The sequence below is a fragment of the Ovis canadensis genome, chromosome 14, assembly GCF_042477335.2.
Source record: "Ovis canadensis isolate MfBH-ARS-UI-01 breed Bighorn chromosome 14, ARS-UI_OviCan_v2, whole genome shotgun sequence".
In the NCBI taxonomy this organism is placed as follows: domain Eukaryota; kingdom Metazoa; phylum Chordata; class Mammalia; order Artiodactyla; family Bovidae; genus Ovis; species Ovis canadensis.
In genome coordinates this window covers 55347011-55356158 of record NC_091258.1, presented here as the reverse complement: position 1 = coordinate 55356158, position 9148 = coordinate 55347011, and the positions used below count along the sequence as shown (strand labels likewise).

At 41.5% G+C, this 9148-nt stretch overlaps 1 pseudogene; it reads right to left on the bottom strand.

Annotated features, from left to right (window-relative positions):
- Positions 1-2980: 2980 nt before the first annotated feature.
- LOC138419516 (serine/threonine-protein kinase pim-1 pseudogene) overlaps positions 2981-9148 on the bottom strand; it is a 115911-nt pseudogene continuing 109743 nt past the window's right edge.

The following is a 9148-nucleotide window of genomic DNA, read 5'->3' as shown; positions in this document are numbered from 1 at the left end:
GGAAAAGACTTTGATGCTGGGAGGGATTGGGGGCAGGAGGAGAAGGGGACGACAGAGGATGAGATGGCTGGATGGCATCACTGACTCAATCAATGTGAGTCTGAGTGAACTCTGGGTGTTGGTGATGGACAGGGAGGCTTGGCGTGCTGCCATTCATGGGGTCACAAAGAGTCAGACACGACTGAGCGACTGAACTGAAACTGAACTGAAGCTGGAAAAAGCAGAGTGGGGTAAAGTGATTTGGTGCAGGACAGCAAGTGAGGAGACCTTTATCCAATACACCAAGGGATGAAAGCTGTTGCTTTTAAACTAGATTTTATTTGACATAACATTTGGCATTTCAGTCACATTTAGATATACAATTCTATGGCATGAAAAGCATTCACAATACTGTGCAACCATCACTACTATTTGCAACGCTTACTCATCACCCAACAGAAACTCTAACCATGAAGCCAGGACTGTCATCCTTCTCTCTCTCCTCCCAGCCCTGGAAACCTCTCAGTTTGGTGCTGATTCACTTTGCTGTATTGCAGAAGCTAACACAACACTGAGGAGAAGGAAATGGCAACCCACTCCAGTATTCTTGCCTGGAGAAACCCAGGGACGGAGGAGCCTGGTAGGCTGCAGTCCATGGGGTCTGGAAGAGCTGGACATGACTGAAGCGACTTAGCAGCAGCAGCAATACAACATTGTAAAGCAATTATACTGCAATTAAAAAAAAAAGGAAAAAGAAAAAGAAAAGAAAATCACTCGGGATTTTAAAGGAAAAATAAAGATTTAAGCAGAGCTGCTTTGGTAGAGCTGGATCAGGCCTATGGTTGGGATGAAGAAAAAGAAGGCTGGTGCTTTTTGAACAAGATTGTTCTTGAACTTTTAAGTACCATTTGTCCACAGATTAGAAAGCGTTGGTCAAATTTTGTTGTTGTTTATTCGATAAGTCTTGTCCGAAACTTTTGTAACTCCGTGGACTGTAGCCTGCCAGGCTCCCCTGTCCTTGGTATTTCCCAAGCAAGAGCTCTGGAGTGGATTGTCATTTTCTTCTCCAGGAGATCTTTCCAACCCAGGGATCAAACCCAGGTCTCCTGCATTGGCAGGTGGATTCTCTACCACTGAGCCACCAGGGAAGCCGGTGATCAAACTTCACTGAGGAGTAGGGACAGAGTGAAAGTCTGGGAGTGGGATCTAGGGGCACCCTAGGTGGGGCTTTGCTGCTGCAGATCCCCATCCCTGGGAGGGCCAGAGAGCAGCCTGGCATGCACAGGTGTAGGTTCCAGAGACTGGGGAGAGTAGGGTCTCTGCAAATTCTCTACCCAGCAGTGTAAATCCTAACTGGTCATCGTGTACTATAATTTTGACTTAGGACTGAATTAAATTTGCTAATATTTTGCTAAGAATTTTTCAACCTTTGTTCTCAAGGGATATTGGTGTCTAGTTTTTTATTTTTTTTCCATTGGAATATTTTTGTTTGGATTTGGTATACCGTCAATGATGACCTCACAAAATGAATTGCTTAGTATTTCCTCCTCTTCAAATTTTTAACGGTTTGTGTGGTATTGGTATTATTCCTTCCTAAATGCTTTATAGAATTTATCAGAGAAGCCTTCTGGGCCTAGAGTTTTCTTTCTGGGAAGTTTTTTTTTAAAGACAAAAAGCATTTTATTCAAAAAATGCCAAGTATATATATATAAAATAAGATCTCTTTTATTCCCCTGTACCGTATTTTATTCAGATAAAACCAGCAGGCTACATGCTGCTCGGAACACAGCCCCAGAGAGGCTCCGGAAGGCACACCATCCAGAACTGCTTTTCATATATCTAGTCTCTATACACAAGTCAGCAACACCCCTGCCCCATCACCCATGGACTGCACGCCCACTTGGGTAAGCCGGCGAGGGGGCCCCCTGCAGCAGTCAGGGAGCTGCCGCAGCCGTCCCCCCTGAGTCCCCGTCACCCTACAAACCAACAGAGGAAGCATCGCAGCCCTCCCCAAAAGATCCCCAAGTCAGAGGAGGAAAGGAGAGAAAGAAAAACTATGGCGGCAGTCGTGGAAGCTTGGAGCAGGAAGGGAACCAAATAAATAAATAAATTTAACATTGACCTCCAGGTTAGAAAGTGCATCATCTTCCCAAGGGGGAGAAAAAACAAAACAGGTAAAATAACTTAAAAGGCAAAATTAAAAAGGAATTAGATCAACTACAATCCTTTCGTACACTGTCATGCCAACTGTACCCATATTTACAGTTTTTCTGTTGATTTGCTTTGTTTGTGCATTTTTGTGTGTGTGTGTGTGAGGTCTTAACTTAGAAACAGTCCACTTGGGAGTTTTACTAAAGGTGGAAAAAGGGCAGGTGGCTCAGTGTTTGGCCTTGTAGCCTCTTCCATGGCACCTCTCATATGAAGGATGGGGGGAAGAGGGGGAGGGAGAAATAGAGGGAACCAAACCCAGGCAGATTTTTGGAGAAGCGGCAGGTAAAAGAGGCAAGTTCACATATTTCTCCCAGCACAGCCAGAGTCCCCACAGAAGGCCTCAGAAAGTCGGAAGAGGTGACAAGGACTTAAAATGGTGCTAGTCCTAACCCACCCCAACCTGCATCCCCCCTGCCTGACCCGCCGAGGCATTCAGCAGAACTCTTGATGAAGCAAACAGCTCGATGGCAGGATCCTGACCTACTCCCACCCCTCCACTCCCGCCCACCCCTGGGATTTTGCAGAGTCCAGGGATACTGGACATCAGTGAGAAGGTGAGCTTCTATGGGAGAAGTGGAGGCCTAGGACACCTAGAGTGGAGTGGAATCTCCTCCTGCCTTTTGGGAAGCAGCCTCCAGGAGCCTGGGGTCTGGAATGAGTTGTAAATGTTGTTTCTGTATCAAGCACTGTACTGTTTGAAAATAAGTGCCACTGGTACTCGGGAAGCTGAAGACAAGACACTTCCCCTCCCTGGAGCATTTGACAGGGAGGGAAGAACCTGCTGGAGAAGCTATTCGCTGCGCCCTGGTGACAGGCTGTGAAGACTGATCTCAGCAGTTTCCTGGGGCAGGAGGATATCTTGCATCCACGGCTGGTTCTGGATTTCTTCGAAGGATGGCCAATCTGATGGCCTCAAGGCCAAGCACCATCTAATGAGATGTTGCCACTCTGAAGAGACCCGCTGCCAGAGACCAGACGGCTGCCGACGTGCCACGGTAGTGGATCCACTCTGGAGGATACACTCGGGTCCCATCAAAGTCCCTGTAGACGGTGTCCTTGAGCAGCGCCCCCGACCCGAAGTCGATGAGCTTGAGCTCGCCGCCACTGAGGTCGGTAAGGACGATCTCGCCCTTGATGTCGCGGTGAAGCACCCTGCAGTCGTGGCTGGGCCGCACCGCCTCCAGCACCTGCCAGAAGAAGCTGCAGGCCAGCTCCCCCTGCAGGGCCGCCCCCTTTCCGTGATAAAGTCGAAGAGGTCTTGCACCGGTTCCCGCCTCTCCAGGACGAAATTGTCGGGCCTCTGAAACCAATCTAGGAGCCTAATGGACGCCGGAGAAGCCCGAGCTCACCTTCTTCAGCAGAACCACTTCCATGGGCACTCAGGTGCCATTAGGCAGCTCTGCCCAGTGAGAAATCCGGTCCTTCTCCACGTGCTTGATGGCCACCGGCAAGTTGTCGGCAACACGGATGCCTGAGTACACCGAGCCGAAGCCCCCACTGCCCAGGAGCGGGCCCACCTGGTACTGCGACTCCAGGGGCTCCTTCTTGCCCGGAGCCAGCTTGGTGGCCTGCAGGTCGTTGCAGGGCGCGGGGCGCACGTGGGCAAACGAGCTGATTTTGAACAAGAGCACCCCAGCTTCCAGGAAGTCGGCGTAGAGACTGTGTCTGGAGGAGCTGCAGTAGGGGCTAGGGTTGTCCCGGTGGCTGTGCCTAAGGCTGGGGCTGCGGCTGCGGCTGGCGCAGAAGGTCGAGGGCCGGTCGGAGGACGACTAGGGGCGCTGCCCGGGCTGGAGGCTGACGGAGGCGCCCGCAGGGTCAGGCAGCGCCTGGGCGGTGGGCGGCTCGGGGGGCTTGGCCGCGGCACAGGGAGTGTGTAGCTGCTACTGCTGCAGCCGCCGCCGCTGCCGCCAAGTGCTCTCTGGCCTACTCCGCCACCGTTTGATAGAATTTATAAACTGTTTTATAGAATTGACCAGAGAAGCCTTCTGGGCCTAGAGTTTTCTTTCTGGTAAGGTTTTTAATTGATGATTTCAACATCTTTCATAGGGGCATAGAGCTACTCAGATTTTCCATTTCTACCTTAGTCAGTTTTAGTGATTTATCTTTCATAAAGTTGTGGGTAATATCCCCATATTATCCTTTTAAAACCTGTAGGATACAATATGATACCTCCATTTTCATTCATTTTATTGTTAATCCTTGCTTCTCATCTTTATTCTTGATCGTCAAAGCTAGATTTCATCAAATTTACTGATTTTTTTTTTAAAGAAAGCTTTTGGTTTTATTATTTTATGCTTTATTTTTCATTTACTTGAATTCTGATAGCTCTTATCTTGTAAAATTCCCATTTTCTTCTTCCTTTTCTTTTAATTTGCTTTTCTTTTTCTAAATTTTTAAGGTGAAAGCTTAGACTTTGGAACTTTTTTCAAACACAATTATTTAAAACTATAAATTCCCTTTTAAGGACTAGACTCCACATGGTTTTAATCTATTATAATTTTATTTTCATTCAGGTTAAATATAGTTTCTAATTTTTCCTGTGAACTTCTGCTTTGTATGTAGGTTGCATAGGAGTCTTGCCCAATTTTCCAAGCACTTGATGATTTTCCAAATATCTGTTTTTTTTATTGCTAGTTTAATTCTGATTTCAGTCCTTTTAAATTTATTAGCAATTCTTTTATTGTCCAACATGTAGTCTATTTGGGTGATTATTCTCTGAATATTTGAAGATAGAAACATTCTCCTAATTTGGGTAGAGTGTTTATATATGTCAATGAAGTTAAGTTGCTAGATGTTCATATCCTCTGTGTCTTGATTTTCTGTCTACTTGTTCTATCAAGTATTGAACAGGAACGGTACAATCTCCAACTTTCATTTTGTCTTTTAAACTTTGTGTTTTATATTGGAGCATAGCAGATGAACAATGTTGTGATGGTTTCAGATGGGCAGCCAAGAGATTCATACAATGTCGTTTTGCGCATTTTGAAGGCCTGTTACTGCATACATAGGTATGTAGGATTTCTGTTTGCTTTGTCTTGTTCTCCTGTATCTTTGGGAAGCACATTCCTTGTCCTGAAGTCTATTTTATCTAATAATAATATTATAACATAGACATTCATCTTTACTTATGGGTCTCTAGTTATATTCCCTCTTTTTCTCCTAATGGTGGTCATTTATATCTTCTCTTTTTTTTCTTTGGTTAGTCTAACTAGAGGTTTATCAATTTTAATTTATCTTTTTTCCCAAATAGTCAGCTTGTGGTTTTGTTGACTTTTTCTATTGTATTTTTCTGGCTGTGTGTTTCATTATTGCCACTCATTTTTTCATGTGGAAGCTTAGATGACTGATTTGAGACCTTTATTCTAGTATAAGCCTGTAACACAGTGGTTCTTAAATGGGGGTGGTTTTCCCATCTCTAGAGCAGGCATGTGGCAAGGTCTGGATACATTTTAATTTTTTCTAGTCAGTGGGAATATATCAGTGAGTAAAATAGACAGAAAATTTCCTTATAGAATTCTCATTATAATTGGAGACATAAGCAATGAAGAAGATTAAAATATATAATGTAATGTCAGGTGGTGATGAAAATCAAAGCAGGATAAAGAAATAGAAAATGATGAATATGGGCCAGTTGAGACTGGGTAGTCAAAGAAGGCTCTTCTCACAGAGTGATATTTCAGGAGAGACCTGAATAAAATGAGGGAGGGAACCATATGAGTATCTGTGGAAATAACTTTCCATGCAGAGGAACAGCAACTGCAAAGTCCCTGAGTTGGGAGTGTTGTAACGTGGAGCTTAGAGGGTGGGGTGAAAGGATAGCAAGACGACTTATGTTGAAACCCAATGACCAAGAAAAAGGGGGTAGAAGACACTGAAAAGTGTCATGGACCAGACTGTGTTTTGCAGGCCAAGGAATGATTTTGGATTTTAATCGAAGCATCCGGGGAACGAACATTTTGAGTAGCAGACACCATGAGGATCCTGGGGGTGGTTGGTTTGAGAACAGATTGAAGGGAACAAACATGGAAATGTGGAAATCAGCTGAAAATAAGTGAAATTATCCAGGTGAGAAGTGCTGGTGCTTTGGGCTAGAGGGATAAAAATGGAGATGGCTGCAGTTCCAGACATGTTTTGAAAGTGAATTTTAAGATTCTCTAGTGGATTGAATATGATATATTAGAGAAATGAAGAAGCTGAGGATGACTTCAGTGTTTTTTCCTGAGGACCTGGTGGATGGAACATGGACGGAAGGGCCATTTGCTAAAGTCAAAAGTTTGGTTTTGTATTTAAGTTTGCAAAGTCTATTGTTCATTCCAGTGGAGTTCTCAAGAAGCAGTTAATTATAACAAGTTAAGAAGTCAAAGAAAAATTTAGAACTGGAGATGTAAATTTGGGAGTTTCTATATAATAGATTTTGTTACTGTAATTTCATACATTAACACAGTAAAACCATTTATTTCTCATAATAGCCATCAAAAGCATAAACAATCTATCATCATATCATGATGAAATAATAAGCTAGGGATAGAAGTAAATATCAAAAAATTACAACAGACATCCAAAGTATTGGTTAAACATAAGCACTACCTTTAAAGCTAGGAAATATAAAAATGTTTACTGTTTTTTTTAACTACATGTTTTAGCCAATTAGCAAGAGAGAAAAGGGAGGAGATAAAGTTGGAAAAAACAAAAGTGCCTTTACTTGAAAATGATATGATTAACTACTTTAAATAATTCAAGAGGCTCTATTAACAATTAAGTAATCAATTAACAATACATTAATATTGATATAAGATTTCAACAGATTGGTCAGATACAAGATTAATATTCAAAAGCTTTTCTCTACACTAGCAATAACCAAGTACAATGCACTTTGTTTAAAATAACAACAACAATCTATAAAATACAGCAACTGGGAGTATATAAGTCTAAGAATAATGACAAAATTTCTTGGAAAATTTAACATTTAATAAATTAATATTTGAATATAAGTGGAGGGTGACTTAATGTTCATGGCTGGGAAGATCTATTTTAAAGATGTTCCTTCTCCCCCAAATTATCTAAAAATTTAATGTAATCAAATTTGCAATGAGATTATTATGGAAATCGGCAAGCAGATTCTAAAATTCAAATAGAAGATAAATGGTTGTGGACAGCCATGCAATTTTGAAACAGATGATCAAAAGAATGAACTTTAACCATCTGATGTCAAATTTATGAAGCTCTAATCATTAAAGAAGTCAGATTTTCCTTAAGAATATACAAATAGATGGAAGAGACTAAAATTTCTAGAAACAGATCCTTGTATATTTTAGAGTTATAAGATGCACTATTTGAAATCAGTGGAGATAGAAAGAGGTGGTGAAGAAACTGGGAGTACTGGTTCTACATGTTAAATAGCTAACTTATAAAACTCACAAAATGAATTTAAGATATATTAAAATCCTAAACACATATGCACACACATAAATAAAATTGTTAGCATGTAAAAAAGAATGCTAGGATATAGTTCAATAACTATAAAAATATAGAAAAAGATGGGTAAATTTGAAATTAACACAAGTTTTAAAATGTATAGAATTAGAAAATGTCTCAAGTGAAATACGACACTGGGAGAAAATATTTGCATCAAATATGATGAAGATAATTCTCCAAAATGCATGAGAATGCTTATAAATAATAAGGAAATTCAAGCAATCTAATAGAATAAAAACAATAAAGGATATTTAAATAGTTTAAAGATAGTCAACCAATTTGGAGGGCAAAGAGAAAATTTTACTCCTCTTACTGAACTTTCAGAATCTATCATAGGGAGGCATTAGAAATTAGCACAAGGAGGTATAACCAACCATGTTTACTGAGACCTTGTTTGTAAATAGGAAAATGTGTATCTCAGTTCCATTGCATGTCCTTTGTGCAGGGTGGTGGTTAGTCCCCGACTCAGCAGTTTCTTCGGATATATATCAAGTTGGCATCTCAAGTGACATAAAACCTGTAAGAACCTCACTTTGACAATCTGTTGCTTTTTTTAAAAAAAAGTTGAGGATTGTCCCTCATTTTTTTTTTCTTCTGTTTAAACCAGAATCACTGTTGCGTATGCCCAGCTTACATGCTGCCTACCCCACGAGTCTTTCCCACCTTCCCTCCCCATGGGGATGAATCTTGTCTTTTCTCTGGTATTCGTTGATGCATTTGATACATCCATATTACTGCATTTGCTATCGTGTATTAATTAGTTCCATATGTCTTTCTCCCCACCAAACTGTAAGCCTCTAGAGGGCAGAGATGGAATCTGGTTTAGTTATGATCTCCCTGATGTATTTCATAGCTTAGGCACTCAATAAATAGAATTTTAAGGCTCCTTTGACCCTCAGCCTTGGCTCAAGGAAGGGCTCAGGAAATCAGGTTTCCACAGAGTGAGTGTAAACTGAGATTGAACTTTTTAACACTCTATAGTCAGGAAATGGAACACTTCATATTAGCAGATACGTTTAATAAATGGCAAATAACATCAAAGACAACATATTACATGTGCAATGTAGCATGTGTGAAGCTGAAAATGATTTTCCTGAGTGCTGGGCTCTAATCAAGTTCTCTAATGTTGCATTAACATGGGTCCTTTAGCTTCATAGATCCTCTTGATATTTCTTAGACATTTAAGAAATGGAATAGACTCAGCCATATCCTAGCTTCGAATGCACGCAACTAATTTCCCCCTGAAACCCAAGAACATCTTCCAAAGCATGATACAGATTCCTGGATTCACACCGACAAAAGAAAAAAGAGCTCTGTGGAGGCGAACAAGACCTGAGTTCCCCATTCAACACCAGTGTCCCAGTTTCCAAGTGCACACCCTCCTCCTAATTCATCTCTGAAAAATAGACCTGTCAAGTCCTTGGCATTTTGTTTTGGTTTGTCCGATGGTGGTTTTACTATTTTTTATCTGTGGAACTGCAAG